This window comes from Piliocolobus tephrosceles, chromosome 8 (genome assembly GCF_002776525.5).
Source record: "Piliocolobus tephrosceles isolate RC106 chromosome 8, ASM277652v3, whole genome shotgun sequence".
NCBI lineage: Eukaryota > Metazoa > Chordata > Mammalia > Primates > Cercopithecidae > Piliocolobus > Piliocolobus tephrosceles.
The window spans coordinates 42,072,034-42,087,036 of record NC_045441.1 but is presented as its reverse complement, the minus strand read 5'-3'; positions in this window follow the sequence as shown (position 1 = coordinate 42,087,036).

Below are 15,003 nucleotides of genomic sequence, written 5' to 3'. Positions count from 1 at the left end.
CAATTCTAATGGTACTCATTCTAATGGCCAGTCGTCACAGCCAGCTGCCCTCTTCCTGGTGCAGGTCCACACACATCCCACGCCTGCTCCTTGTGGAGCTGTCCTGGCTGGGAACGTCTCCAAAGCAGCAAGTCACCTCACACTCATTTCTCTTCTCCTGCAAGCCAGTCAGAGGCAGTGAAGAGACGATGGCTGCTCACCACACCACCACCAGATAACCTGATTTGGGAAGACAGACTGTTTTTGCTAATGTTAAAACACAAAACAAAATACGTCTTCCCTCTGTCCTGATTTGATAATCCCCAAATAATATCTAACCTAAACTTGTTATGACATGTGCCCTTCTTCTTCCAAGAGGAGGGAATCATAAAAATATAGTGCAGGAAAGTTATGATAGTTCAGCTGACAACTATTTTATCATTATCATCTTCAGCCTATTTTTTTTTCTGACAATCTTACAGCAAAAGTTAAAAACACCTGTAGAGTAGCTTCCTAGAAGTTTCTTTTAAAGCCAAATAAAAATTAAATAATTTTCTTATGAAAGCAATGCATGTTCAATAGAGAAAAATAGAAGTGAAGAGAATGAAAGGGGAGATGCAGTCCCATCAGCCAGAGATTGTAACCGGGGATCTCAGTTTTAAAAATCACACACTTTCTTTCTCGTCCTTGCCTCCTCTCTCACCTCTTTATTTCTTCCCTCTCTAGACACTCTCCTCTGGCAGTACATGCTTATCTAATTATGATCTTGCCTAGAAATCCCAGAGGTTAATCTTGAAACAAACCAGGCTCAAAGTCCCCATTGTGGAATCCTCCTGCTAAGGGGGAGTTACTGCTAATAATTGGTCCACCACCATCCGCTCAAGTCAAAATAATGCCGATCAGACCTCGAGAGGGGTGACTATCTAAGATAGTCATCAAACAAGACTCTCAGACCCTACACCCTGCACCCCTCCCACTCTCCCATACCAAGTTTTCCTTTAAAAAACCTGAACATTTAAGATGGTTCTTTAAGATGCTAGTTCGCCATCTTCTCGGTTTACTGGCTCTCGAATTAAAACTGCTTTTCCTCCTGCCAACCCTCGCTTCTTGTGTTTGGCTTTCAGTGATGAGCAGCCAAACCTGGGTCTGGTTACAAGATGATACCTGTAAATACAACTTAAGCACCTCTGATTTCCAAAGACCTCCAAAGCTTTCTTTCCCACATGGGGAACATATTCCCTCAGCTTCTTACTCACTTATCATTTTAAATATGTAGTTGTTTAGTTAGAAAGCTCTTAAGTTTGACAATGTCTAAAAAAGGAAAAATATTTCATTCACTTTATGCTCCAAGAATTGAACAATGTATATCAAACTTTGTTACTCTGACATGTTTTCAAATTATTCTGAGGGCCATATCCCACAATTTGAAAGCAAAATAACTCAGCAAGTTTCTACTTCGACGCATTCTATCTTCTCCAAACACCTAAATTGACAGAATAAACATAAAAAGAGAGAACTAAAAATATGGAATTGGGTTCACACATAGGAAATTGTTCTTATGTCCCATCAATAGGATAGAAATGCAAAGCAAGAAAGAGAACTGCAGCTACAGCCTGCTGGGATCTGGGACCAAGATCAACAGCTGTGTCGGGAGTTCAGTATTTGTGGGGCACAAGTCTGAACAGTGTTCACGTAAGGTGGGGGTCTGAATAAAGGAAACCAAAACTTTTCATCCTAAAATATACTTTGGCATATTTTGGGATGGCTTTTCAGTGGACCTGCAGACAGAAATGGCCCTGCAAAACTGTCTTGCTGGGGAGAAGCCTTGATACATCCGTGGAGAATCTGCCTTGATGCATCCAGGCTTTCTCTGAGGTCTGGCCCCTTGTCTGGATCCTGGAAAGGTTACCTGAGAGTCTGAGGACCCTAAATGTCTTAAAGAAACATTTCCTGAATATTCTCTCTGAGGACTGCTACTTGTGAGGTTTCATCTACACAACAAGTCCGCCCCTGGGGCCAGGCTTCTTTTCTCCCCATCTCATGATTGACCTTCCCCCATAACCTTTTCTGGGCCATTCTCTCATTCTCTCCCAGAGGCTAATCTTGAAACAAACCAGGGTCAGAGCCCACATTGTGGAATCCTCGGGCTTAGGGGGAGTTACTGCTAACAATTAGTCCATCTAATTAGTCCAACATCTCCTCAAGTCAAAATAATATCAGACCTCGGGTGGGGAGACTACCCAAGATAGCCATCCGAACAAGACACATGGACCCAATTTTCCTGTAACCTCAAGATGGTGTAAAAGGGGCAACCATCTGGTCATTTCTTTGAGATTTTTTATATTTTGTTTAACTCCTGTGCACATAATAAAATTTGTAAGCCTAATTTTTTGTTAATCTGTGTACTATCAGTTTATTTTATAGACTCACCCCTAAGGAGAAAAATGTAAGCTTCCCTACATGTGAAAATTAGTTTGGAGCTTGGCTGCCATGGACCTAGCTAAAACTAGGTGGGCTGGGCTCTCCCTCCTCAGATAAAACTTTTTCTTTTTTCTTTCTGAAGACAGTGAGGGTGGAATGGAACCATAATCTGTTTTCTTAGAGACTGGACTCCAGTGGACTGTAAGAAGACAAATATTCCAGCTGGAAAACCGCCCCTTGTCATACTGCAGCAAAGCTTTCCTAAAACAGCCACTTTAATGATCAGAAAACAGATCAGGTTGCCCAAGAGCCTCAAGCTGCAGAGAAATTGATTGAGAAAAGCAGAATGCTCATGGGGGTCAGATACTCCTCTGCTGCATTGAGGAAGACACTACAAGTGAGCTTATCTCAAGCAAGGGGGTACCAGTTTGCAAATACGTGAACTAAGGGAGTCTTGAAGAGAGGGAGGCTCACCTTGGGTGGCCTGAAATCTACATTTTTAAGAATCTGTAAAATGAGGTCTTACAAAATTAGAAAAGGCACTTGTTTCTATTCTCAAAGCAACAGAAAATAGGACTGACATCAGAGCCTTTCCCCAAATTCCTCCCGCTTCACTGAGACAAGGGGAACCAACCTGAAGGCAAAGATCAGGCCCTTTCTTTTCCAACCCGCTGATTCAGAGGGCCCTAATTAGTGTTGTCCTAAAGGAAGAGGTTGAGGCACAAACAATAATTTTAAAGCATTTGCTTGAGCCAAAGTGAGGACAGTTCTCAGGATGCACTTCCACATTGCCTTGGGAAGGCTCCCTTGGACCTCTGTTACAAGCAGGTTCTTGCAGGCAAAAAGGGGACAAGGAGTGAGCTGACACAGTTGATTGACAGAAATTCTCACTGGTTTGCAGAGATGACATTGGATAGGGTTTGGCTGTACATTGCTGAACTATAGGGCATGGGTTATGGTGTCCAGCATATGGCATTTTATGATTACTTGGCTTTAGTCAGTGTAAAGCCCGTATAGCAAGTGACTTCAAGAGGTCATTATTTAGCTCAAGGAAGAGTGAGAAGAGAATGCTGTTGCACTTTAAATGCCTCTGTTAGCCTGAGACTTTAAAAGGACTCACATTTCTCACAAAACAAACTTCTTTCTTTTTCCTAGCCACTAACAAATGAGAGAGAAGGATGAGCAATGCACAGGAGCCAGTCAATTAGAAAGTTTGTCAAGGTGGCTGGGCACAGTGGCTCACGCCTGTAATCCCAGCACTTTGAGAGGCTGAGGCAGGCGAATACCTGATGTCAGGAGTTTGAGACCAGCCTGGCCAAGATAGTGAAACCCAGTCTCTACTAAAAATACAAAAATTGTATTTGTGGTGGTGGGCGCCTGTCATCCCAGCTACTCAAGAGATTGAGGCAGGAGAATTGCTTGAACCCAGGAGGAGGAGGTGGCAGTGAACCAAGATTGCACCATTGCACTGCAGCCTGGGCAACAGAGCAAGACTCCATCTTAAAAAAAAAAAAAAAAAAAAAAAGTTTGTCAAGTTAAGACTCAACTTAGGAAGAGAAAATGTCGGTGTTGCAATTTCCTTATTATCACATTACTCAGAAATACAATCTTAGTAATATTTTGTAGGAATGTATGTTATGGCTCATAAAAAGGTTGACTTTTAAAAGCAACCGAGAGGCTCCCAAATTTGATGAACAGAAAGCTGCTCCATACCGGAAAGAGAATACCTAGCTAAAATTAACTTCCTCTGGGGCACTAGAGGGTGGTGGGTGAGGACACCCTCCAGGAAAGTAGCTGACAAACACTGCCCTCCCTTTAGCCACAGATCTACAGGCATCTAGTACCACCTCTGCTCTCTGGGTCACAGCCATCTCTCACCTCAATACGTGATGGTTCAGTCAGACACTGCAGCCTGAGGGGAGTCACAAATGTTCATGTCTCCTGCACTTCTTTTCAGCAGCAGTAGGACAAAGAACATGGCTGCTGCTTCAAATCTTATGTGAATTCACCTCATCACTGGAACCAAATTTATATCTAATAAAAAGGTAAAATGCATTAAAGCTATATTGATAAAGGGGGAAAAGAAATAGCTATAAATATTTTAGAGAAAAATATAAGAGACTGTTTCATGAATGTAGGTAGGGAGTAACTTCTTAAACATGACACAAAAAGCAATTAGTGAAATACAAATTGATATGTTCTAGAGTATTACATTAAAAATTAATGCTGGCACTACGCAAAGACCCCTTACACAGATAAAACCCAAGCCACAGACAAGCAGAATATGTAGGTAAAGAATAAATTGACAGTAGATACATATTCAGAAAACGTAATAAATATGAGTCCTTAAGAGTAAAAGAAATAGCAGGACGCGGTGGCTCAAACCTGTAATCCCAGCACTTTGGGAGGCCGAGACGGGTGGATCACGAGGTCAGGAGATCGAAACCATCCTGGTCTACACGGTGAAACCCCGTCTCTACTAAAAATACAAAAAAAAAACTAGCCGGGCGAGATGGTCCCAGCTACTCGGGAGGCTGAGGCAGGAGAATGGCGTGAACCCGGGAGGCGGAGCTTGAAGTCAGCCGAGATCGCGCCACTGCACTCCAGCCCCGGCGACAGAGTGAGACTCCGTCTCAAAAAAAAAAAAAAAAAAAAAAAAAAAAAAAAAAAAGGAGTAAAAGAAATAGATTAATGGTGGAGAAAAGTAGGCATAGACTACCAATAGTCTAATCAAGAAAGAAGAAATCAGACAGCTACCAAGCAGATGAGAAGTTGTTTAACCTTAATGGCAAACATAAAAATCAATGATGGAATATGATTGGTAATAGTTTACAGTTTGATAATAGCAAAATAGGACAAGATAAGAAGATATCCTGTAGATCAGGGGTCCCCATGTCCCAGGCCACAGACCTATATTGTTAGGAATTGGGCCACACAGCAGGAGGTGAGCCGGGTGAGCAAGTGAAGCTTCATCTGTATTTACAGCCCCTCTCCATCACTCACATTACTGACTGAGCTCTGCCTCCTCTCATCAGCGAGAGCATTAGATTCTCATAGGAGTATGAACCCTATTGTGAACTGCACATACGTGGAATCTACATTGCACGCTCCTTATGAGAATCTAATGGCTGATGATCTGTCACTTTCTCCATTCACCTGCTGATGGGACAGTCTAGCTGCAGGAAAACAAGTTCAGGGCTCCCACTGATTCTATATTATGGTGAGTTGTATAATTATTTTGTTATATATTCCAATGTAATAATAGAAATAAAATGCACATTAAATGTAATGCTCTTGAATTAGCACAAAACCATCTCCACTGTCCCCTGGTCTGTGGAAAAATTGTCTTCCACAAAACCAGTCCCTGGTGCCAAAATGGTTGGGAACCACTGCTATAGATTATATTTCTGATAGATATGACTAACAACTTCACTTCTGTATTTTTCAAGAAATTAATAAAGCAAAACATGAATATTAATTACTGCAAAGTTGACAGGAACACAAAGATTATCAATCACCATGAAATAGAAATACTGCATAATGAAAATATTAATATATTAATAATAATAACGGCAATCATAATTATTCAAGAAAGTCAGATATTGGCACCCTCTCTTCTATCCATAAAACATGGAAGCCTCCTTGATTCTGGTATGTTGGAGTCTTCACAATCAAAGCCTCAGCCACATAGATTTATCCCCAGTCATACCAGGGATAATTGGTTTGATTTTACAAAAGAAAAGTGAATATAATAATTCATATCAGTAAATTACCATCTAGGTTCAATTGCTACATGTTTTAAAAATTAAATATATTCTAAATTAAATGTTTTCACTTCTTGTGACAAAGTGTTTCTATATATCCCAATTGCATGACAATTTAACCATGAAACAGACCATCAATTTTCAAATTTAAAATATAAATTTTTGTAAGGGTCTTAATTTTAGACTGTGAAAACAAGGCGTTCTGGCATTTAGACTCTTTTACTTTATGCTGGAGAAGAGTTAAAACACAGTCTGAAAAACTGATAGAGCAGGGCGAGGCGTGGGCATTCTGGATGTGGCCTCTGCCTTTGCTGCCCTTCAGTGGATTGCCTTGAGCTGTTTATGTGCATAGGGGTCTGTTTGCTGCTTCTGATGCCCCACAGCCTCCTCCCTGCCCTCAGGCACAGAGAGGGGAAGAGTGCTCTGCAGCCAGGGTGTATCATCACAGTTTTCTTCTTTGTATAGTAAATACTTTTGGAAACACTGAGTTAAATACCCAGAAGGAAACAGTAAAGAAACAAAATCATTTAGAAAATCTAAATGATTGAACAGCATATCATATAGTATACACCTAACAGTACATGACTGTACTAGACAATCATGCTTTGATACACATATATAAAATCGTAGATGTTAGTAAATATCTTGCTGTCTTAAGATGAAATATTTTACAGCCTTTACAGCCATAACTTTACAATTTGAACTGAATAATTTGGTAGATAGATAGATAGATAGATTTTTCCCCACCCTGCTAAAAATTATACTGGAAGCTATAGTAATGTCCTCCACAATGGTCATTACTGCTAAATAATTAACCTTGACATTCCTTAAGAGCCCCTGCTCTGCTGGCAATATTTAGAACTACTGAAGCGAGAGATTTTCTTGCTGATATAATAATTTCATTGATAGTCGTACTACCCCAAATGAAAAGACATTAAGACTGACTTCCGGAGGCTTTATTTTTCTTCTAGTGAATCCATTATGGATAGAATTTAATTCCTTACTGACTCTAGAATTACAAAGCAAAGTACTTATGTGATGGAATTACACTGAGCTACTAATTATCTGTTGTACATTTGAAATTTAAACATTGCCATAATTACGTTTTTCTCATTTTATTTTCAATAACTAAATTCACTTGTTAAAATGACATTATAAAGAAATCTATGTTAAACAAAAAAGTATTTCAAAGATTTAGAGTTCAATTTAAATTCATAATAATTATACAAATTAATACTAATTTTGTCAGTTTTTTATATGCTTTTACCCATAGATAGTTCCCTGTTCGTATTATAAAGGAATATATTAATTTTCCAAGTGGATATGAGATTACTAAATTGAAGACAGCCATATTTTACAGGGTTGTTATTTATTGGTATCAAGTTGGCACTAAACACTGAAAAATAGATTCAGAAACTTATCCTAAAGTGCTTTCCATCACCATTTATTTTATTAATATGCATATGTGCATTCAGTTTACTCAAAATTAGGTGAGACTTATGGCTTTAACACTCTATGATGGATTGTGGTGCTCACGTTGTAGATGGAAAATTGTTTCTAATCTTGCTTGTGTGTATACATCTGATTGTTCCCACCTTGTGTGATTTATATCCAAATTTCAGAGTTCTGAGTATAATTCCACATTCAAATGTAAGGAAGAAGGATAGAATTATTTAAAAGTATTGTGTATGTTTGGAGTCATCAGTTTAATTTCCTGGAAGCTCCTCTATCAATTACTGATCTCCCAGAAACTTTTCATGACAAATCCCTCCATTATTTAACAAAACATTTTAATTTTGCATTAATAGGATTATCTTTTTACAGACTAATTAAGATTTTTAAAATCCTCTATTAGATTTGTAATTGCCATTTATAAAGTGCTGTGTCTCTTGAGCTTTATGTACGTAGACATATCACCTCCATTACTAAAGCTAACTCATGGGGTAAGAATGGTCATGTGCACATTACACATAAGGGGTAAAACATGAATAGGATGAAAATCACTGCAGGTCACAGAGCTAGTAACCAGCTTGAGCTCTGGGCAGCACCCTTGATGACCTGGCAGTTATGCCTGCACTGTTCTTCCCACCAGGGTGGCTGCGAATCATGTGGTCAGGTGGAATGTGGCTCTCCAGGGAACATCCAAGGCCATCTAGTATCAAAAGGAAGTTATGTGTGTGCTTCAGTACTCATAGAGGTAGCAGCTATACGGGTGTACAATACTTAATCCGAAACAACTGGAACCAAATCTAGCCCAAAACCCAGAATGTTTCAGCTACAGAAACATAGTAAACACCCCTTGAAGAAATTGGTGGAAAGAGGCTCGAATCAGTTGTTAATATTCTGTAGAGAAATGTATGAATCTTCTTGCTAAGTGAGACAAACATTATAAGTAGCTTCATTTCATGTTCCATCAAGTATTACTACTAAATAAGCTATTACAAACCTTCACGTTGCCATTTTTTAAACTTGCAAAATTGTGGATAAGAGAGGAGGTTACTGCTAAAAGGAAGACTTTGTCAAGAAAAATTAAGAGCAGGTTATGCATTGCTTGTTATGTGGCGGCATGGCTATAGACCGATCTACCTTGTCCCTGCATCGGGGCTACACTCAATGTTTAAGACATGATTCAGTTGTCCCAGTTTTCCCAGATGTAAACACTTGTTGCCTAAATGGTTAAAACAAAAAACTTCCTGAATACTCAGCTGGTGTTTTATAAATTAAGATATCCTCCCAATTCATTTAAACTGAAAATTAATTATGTACATGGATATAATGAACATTGTGATAATACCATTCTGTTGAAACTGAACACAATGACAGCAACTAATTGAAGATAGACCTTCATTAACTGTCACCTGTATAAACCTAGACTGAGATCACACACAAGTACTCAACATTGGTCTTACAACTGATAGAAGTTCATCAGATTACTGTTGCAGAATCTGAATTTTCTGGCACTAGACCACACAAATACTTCTCTTATTTTTCTTAAGGTATTTTTTTTCTTGACATATTCATTGAAATAATTTCTTCTCTAACTTATATCCTCATGAGATTTCTCATGTTGTTCTAAATCAGTGGCACATTCTAGTGTGTTCTTCAGCAACTAAGGCTAAAAGACATGGGTGAAAACACGTATATACAGGTCCCTTTTAGTCAAATGTGTGGTTTAGTCAAATATGACACATTGCTATAATATTGCCTATGGTACCAGAGAGTAAGTCTGAGATATTTTTTAACATTAAATCAACACTGAGAGCTTATAAACAGTAACTGTTATTTCAGTACCACGTGAACGTTGTGGCATAATGAAATTATTCCAGACTGAAATGAAATAGGAAAAAGCTTCTCTCACTCATGTGTCAGGTTGTCCTGTGTAGGATATTCGATTAGCTCCCCATTTTAAATAATCAACCAGACTTTTTCCTATTACATTGACATTGCCAAAAGTGACTTTTCACATTCCTTGATTTTATTAAGTACTCAATTCTGTGCATTTTCAAATTATTCTACATAGGTGAATATACAAAATCTAAGCTAATTTTATGCCTTCATATATCTTACTGATCAAAGCTATAAGTTAATATTTACATGGAGATAATTCTTATTAATATTGAGTGCTATATATTTAAAAATTCTATGAAACAGCAACAAAAAGCATATATCATAGGAAGCAAGACTGGAGGACAGACATATAAAGACAGAAAAGCAACTATAAACCTGAGAACCAACCCTGTCACCATTAACTGCACCAAACCAAAGCCTACCAAGTCTCCCCATTTTATCTTTACCCTGACCTAAGAAATCACTAATAATAGGGTTTTCTTTGTTGTTGTTTTCTTTTTTTTCTTTCTTTCTTTCTTTCTTTCTTTCTTTCTTTCTTTCTTTCTTTTTTTTTTTTATGAGGTTTTGCTCTTCTTGTCCAGCCTGGAGTGCAATGGGGTGATCTTGGCTCACTGTAACCTCTGCCTCCCAGGTTCAAGAGAGTCTCCTGTCTCAGTCTCCTGAGTAGCTGGGGATCACAGGTGCCCGCCACTAAGTCCGACTAATTTTTGGTATTTTTAGTAGAGATGGGATTTCAGCATGTTGGCCAGGCTGGTCTCAAACTCCTGACCTCAGGTGATCCACCCGCCTCGGCCTCCCAAAGTGCTGGGATTACAGGCATTAGCCACTGCGCCAGGCCAGTAGGTTTTTGTTGTTGTTTGTTTGTTTTTGATGGGGGAAGAGAGCAGTTGAGAAACTACATAAAGTCATGTTCATACATTTCCCTATACTCCTCCCTTGAGTTTTATAATGGGTCTGAAGGCGAATCCTAACATCAGATATGTCACATAAATATATTCCAAAGGCAGTAGACAGTCGTCATCCCTTCTACTGAGATTAAAATCACAATATTCTTACAAAGAATGTGCTGTCAATATGTACTCATACACATCAAGATGCATATATTTTTGATGGGACAAAGATGAGCACATCAGACAGTTGGTGTTTTCAATACAGCACACAACACATGTAACAGTTTGGGCTTACATGGGGTTTTAACCTGTTCTCATTTGCAGCACAGTCCAAATCACAAACCCTAATCTCAGTGAGTGATGGGGGCTCAATATTTATTAATTTAACATGTTTATTCTACAGCTCTGTATTATTTCAATACCAGACCCCATATAGATAAGAATGCATCATCTCATTTTTTTTTTGGCTCTTTACTTCGAGAAGTCTATTTCCTTTCATATTTCTCCTTCATGATCACTTACTAACAAACATACCCATGGCTTGGTATGTTAACAGAAGAGATGACTAATGAAATCTAAATAGTCATAAAAGGAAAATTCCCATGAACTGGATAAACACAAGAATTACAAATGTGATGAATAGGAATAAGATGCTACAGAAATTGGTATTTCCAAGCATATCATTTCAGCCACATTTCAATACTCATAACAATTACTTAGAATCAGCAACACCGCACAGCTAATCAACTGCATCTGTTCATCTTCACAGCTGTTACTCCGGAAAAAATGCCACTCTCCTCCCTACTCGGTTCCAAACACAGTGTGATTGTAATGAACACCTATCCTGATGAGGAATGCAGGCTGCATCTTGGAGAAAATTCAAAGGGAGGTCCATTTGAAAATGGAAGATGTAGTTACCAAGGAAACTCTCTGTGAGGCAACAAACTGGCTTAGCTTTGAACTTTACGAGTTCATTAAATACAGAATTAACTTGCTATTCATTTTTACCTATTCCCCTAAAATGGTTAGGAAACAAAATAAAATTATAAATATTATTAGCCATACAATTAAAAGAGTAGTTTATTTTGTTATTTCTTGTCATTGATTTTGAAGAAAATATGTATTCTTTTCCAGCCTTTAGGGATGCTCTCAGCCATACACACATGCATATGCCTCCATGGTAATGCAATGGAAAAGGAAGAATGTCAGGAAAAATGCAGAGGACAGATTAGGTAGGTGAATCTGCCATGAGGGGTTAAGAGACCATGTAAAGAGGGTCAATGGTTCGTTTCTTTGAAAACACATCACTGAATTAAGATCTGAATGGAAATCTTACTATGAGAAGGAGGTGGGAGGAACATGATAAAAGTCTGGCTATGAAAAGAAGCACAGGGCTGCCATTTTTTTTTTTTTTTTTTTTTGAGGCGGAATCTCAGTCTGTTGTCAAGCTGGAGTGCAGTGGCATGATCTCAGCTCATCGCAACCTCTGCCTCCTGGGTTCAAGTGATTATCCTGCCTCAGTCTCCTGAGTAGCTGGGACTGCAGACACCTGCCACCACGCCCGGCTGATTTTTGTATTTTTAGTAGAGATAGAGTTTCACCATATTGGCCAGACTGGTCTTGAACTCCTGACCTCAGGTGATCCATCTGCCTCAACCTCCCAAAATTCTGGGATTACAGGCATGAGCCACCGCGCCTGGCCTAGGGCTGCCATTTTTAAGTAAGACGCATTATGGCCTGAATATGAATAGGTAAAAGGAAGGTGGAAAAGAGGCCGGGTGAGGAGGCAGAGCATGCCTTACCTCTTCGGATCTGTGAACGTTTGGGGGTTTTATTCCAAGAACAATCAGAAGTACATAATGACTTCTGGCCAGGGAGATTGACATTATTCCAGAACAACTGTACTTAAAATATATGACCTGTCAAGGGTAAATATTTTTTCTGGATTCCTCTGTGTCATCTGTCAGAATTCCTCCTCTGCCCACTTCTGGATTTCCCCTTTCTTCTCCACCATGCCTTACTAAGCTGCAGTGTCTTCTAAACTTCTAGCCTGGAAACGGACCTCCTGTAGTCCCAGAGCTGTATGTCTGGAGTCATGCTTGGCTCTTCTTTCATCTATCTGCCTCCAGGCACCATGTCCTGCAGATGCAAGTCCCCACAGTTTTACGTAAGACTGTGTTGTGATGCCTATTGCCTCAGCTGTAAGCCAGGCCTCACTAACTCAGGTCACCCTGGAGCAATAGCCTTCTTCTTCCAGTCTCTCACTTTCCAGACCTGCCTTTTGCCATGAGGCTGTGCTAGCAGTCATTGAAACATCCAGATTTGATTTTGGTTAGCTTTACTTCTAACTTAAAAAAATACCAAACCACCATTAACTTTCATAGCTTGTGACTCAGGGTTCTCCCTGGTCTGATGTTAATGTACTTAAACAACAGTAGTTCTCCCAAGTCCCAGTTTTGTATAATTTTGGCTTACTTCCTAAAACGTTCTCTGTTCCAGTCTTTTCTAATGCTCTCAGCCTGTGGAGATCTTAATTATGCAAGATGAGTTTTTAATTAAGTCTCTGGTTTTGCCTGTGATAATAAAATTTACCTTGTATCCAGTGCTTACTATGTGCCTGGCACTGTTCTCAGCATGTTAATTCACAAGTGTTCTGTGTGGTTTCTACTACTGGCCTCATCTCACAAATAAGGAAGTTGAGGATCAACAGGACATACACCTTGTAGGTGGCGGAATTTAGATTTCCATGCAAGTATTCTGCCCTGAGAACCCACACGGTGAACCACGAAGCCATGTTATTATGTACCTCACAATTGGTACATGGTACATCACACTCTTTCTCAAATGACTTATGGAAATTTTCTCTCTTACTATATTGTCTTCAGAATCTATATTTTGTTTTGATTTTTGTTTGTGTGTGTGTGTTTTTCTTCCTTCTATTAGTTAGTTATTAATCGTATACACTTAGTCCTAGGGGTAGTACAGTATGTGGTTAGATGAACAGCCCATCCATCAAATCCTGCCTCCCCGGTTACCATAGGCTGACTCTGGGAAACTTAAACTGTCTCTTCCTCAGTTACCACATCTGCAAAATAAAGATAATAACATCAGGTAATATGAGGTAATGTTACCTCCTAGTGGGTATTATGAAGATGGAGTAGCATGCGTGTGTGTGTGTGCATGTGTGCGTGTGTGTGTCTTAGAATAGTCCCCATTCTAGCTCAAATTGAATGCTTATACAAGTGTAATTTCCAGTACCACTTGTTATACTAGTATTAGTTTCCAGACTTACTTCTAGTCGGGTATTCTCCCATTTACATAAACACTTATTTCTACATTTTTTCCCAAGAATGCACAAAATATTAAAAAAAAAAGAGGAAATAAGACATTGTGGTAATAAGCACCTTGTCATGCGGAGTTTCCAGATTTGGAGGCATTTATTTGATCCTGCAGCTTCACTGCATTCACCTAGGTTGGCTTGTCAACTCACCGGGCAGCCATGGTCAAAACTCCTGAGCCAGGAGACACTAAAACGAGAGAAGATTTCTTATCGTACTCCAACTCCTCTTTCCTGTTACCCATGTCCTGGCAGATCCATCCACCCATTTCCAAATGTTTGCAGACCCTAATTTTTTCACCTGTGTGCTAAAACTCTTCTTACTTTAAACTTCAGTCTGTTGGGGCTCAAAAACAGATACATCAAAATATGGCACTTTGACATGCTGAAATGGAGAAGAAGCTTCAAGGTCTCTCTGACCTTCTCTTGACCTCTTATCTCTCCATCCTCTGTCTCTCCCAAAGCACAGGATGAAGTTGTTCTCTGAAGTTGCTTTATTTGCCTAAAATCTGCACCTGCCAGTTTCCTCTGGTTCCTATTTCTGCGGTTTTATTGACTGGACTCATATTGCAGGAAGAAAGACTGAAGTCTGTCAACACACCTGAGCAGATTTGTCACAAATCTCTGTCTGCTCTGTAAGCGCAGCAGACTTTGTCCCAAGTCATTGTATGTTCTTCAAGCCCATGGAATTCTTCCAAAGATTATCTACTACCTCCCTAAGGTCATCCACACTCCCCATCTCCCTCACCCCTAAGAAAGTCTTGGACCATTTCTACCCCATTGCATGGTGGGGCAATTGCTCTGTAATTTCTTTCCCCCATGCACACTAATAAATTTGTATTCCATTTCACCTGATACTCTGCCTTTCGCTAGTCGATTTTCCAGTGAACGCTCAGAGGACTAAGGGGAAGTTTTCTTTTGTCTTCTCTAAGGCCAACCAGTCATGCTAACTCTACCTTCCTACTCATTCTCAATTTTTTCCAACTAATAGATATGTTTATCATTCCTGAACTTCCCATATTTCCTTTTTCTGGGAATAGTACAATATATTTGGGTCCTTGCAGTTGAGTTCATAATCTACTATATAACATTTGTGTAACTTCAGAAAGTTCTATTGAGCAGTGTTGATCTATGCTATATCCATGGGTTGCATCAGGGTGGACTCCTGACCAAAGAGGGGCCAAATAATTTATTCATCATTGGAAGACGTCTTTCCTTTTTCTTTTCTTTTCTTTTCTTTTCTTTTCTTTTCTTTTCTTTTCTT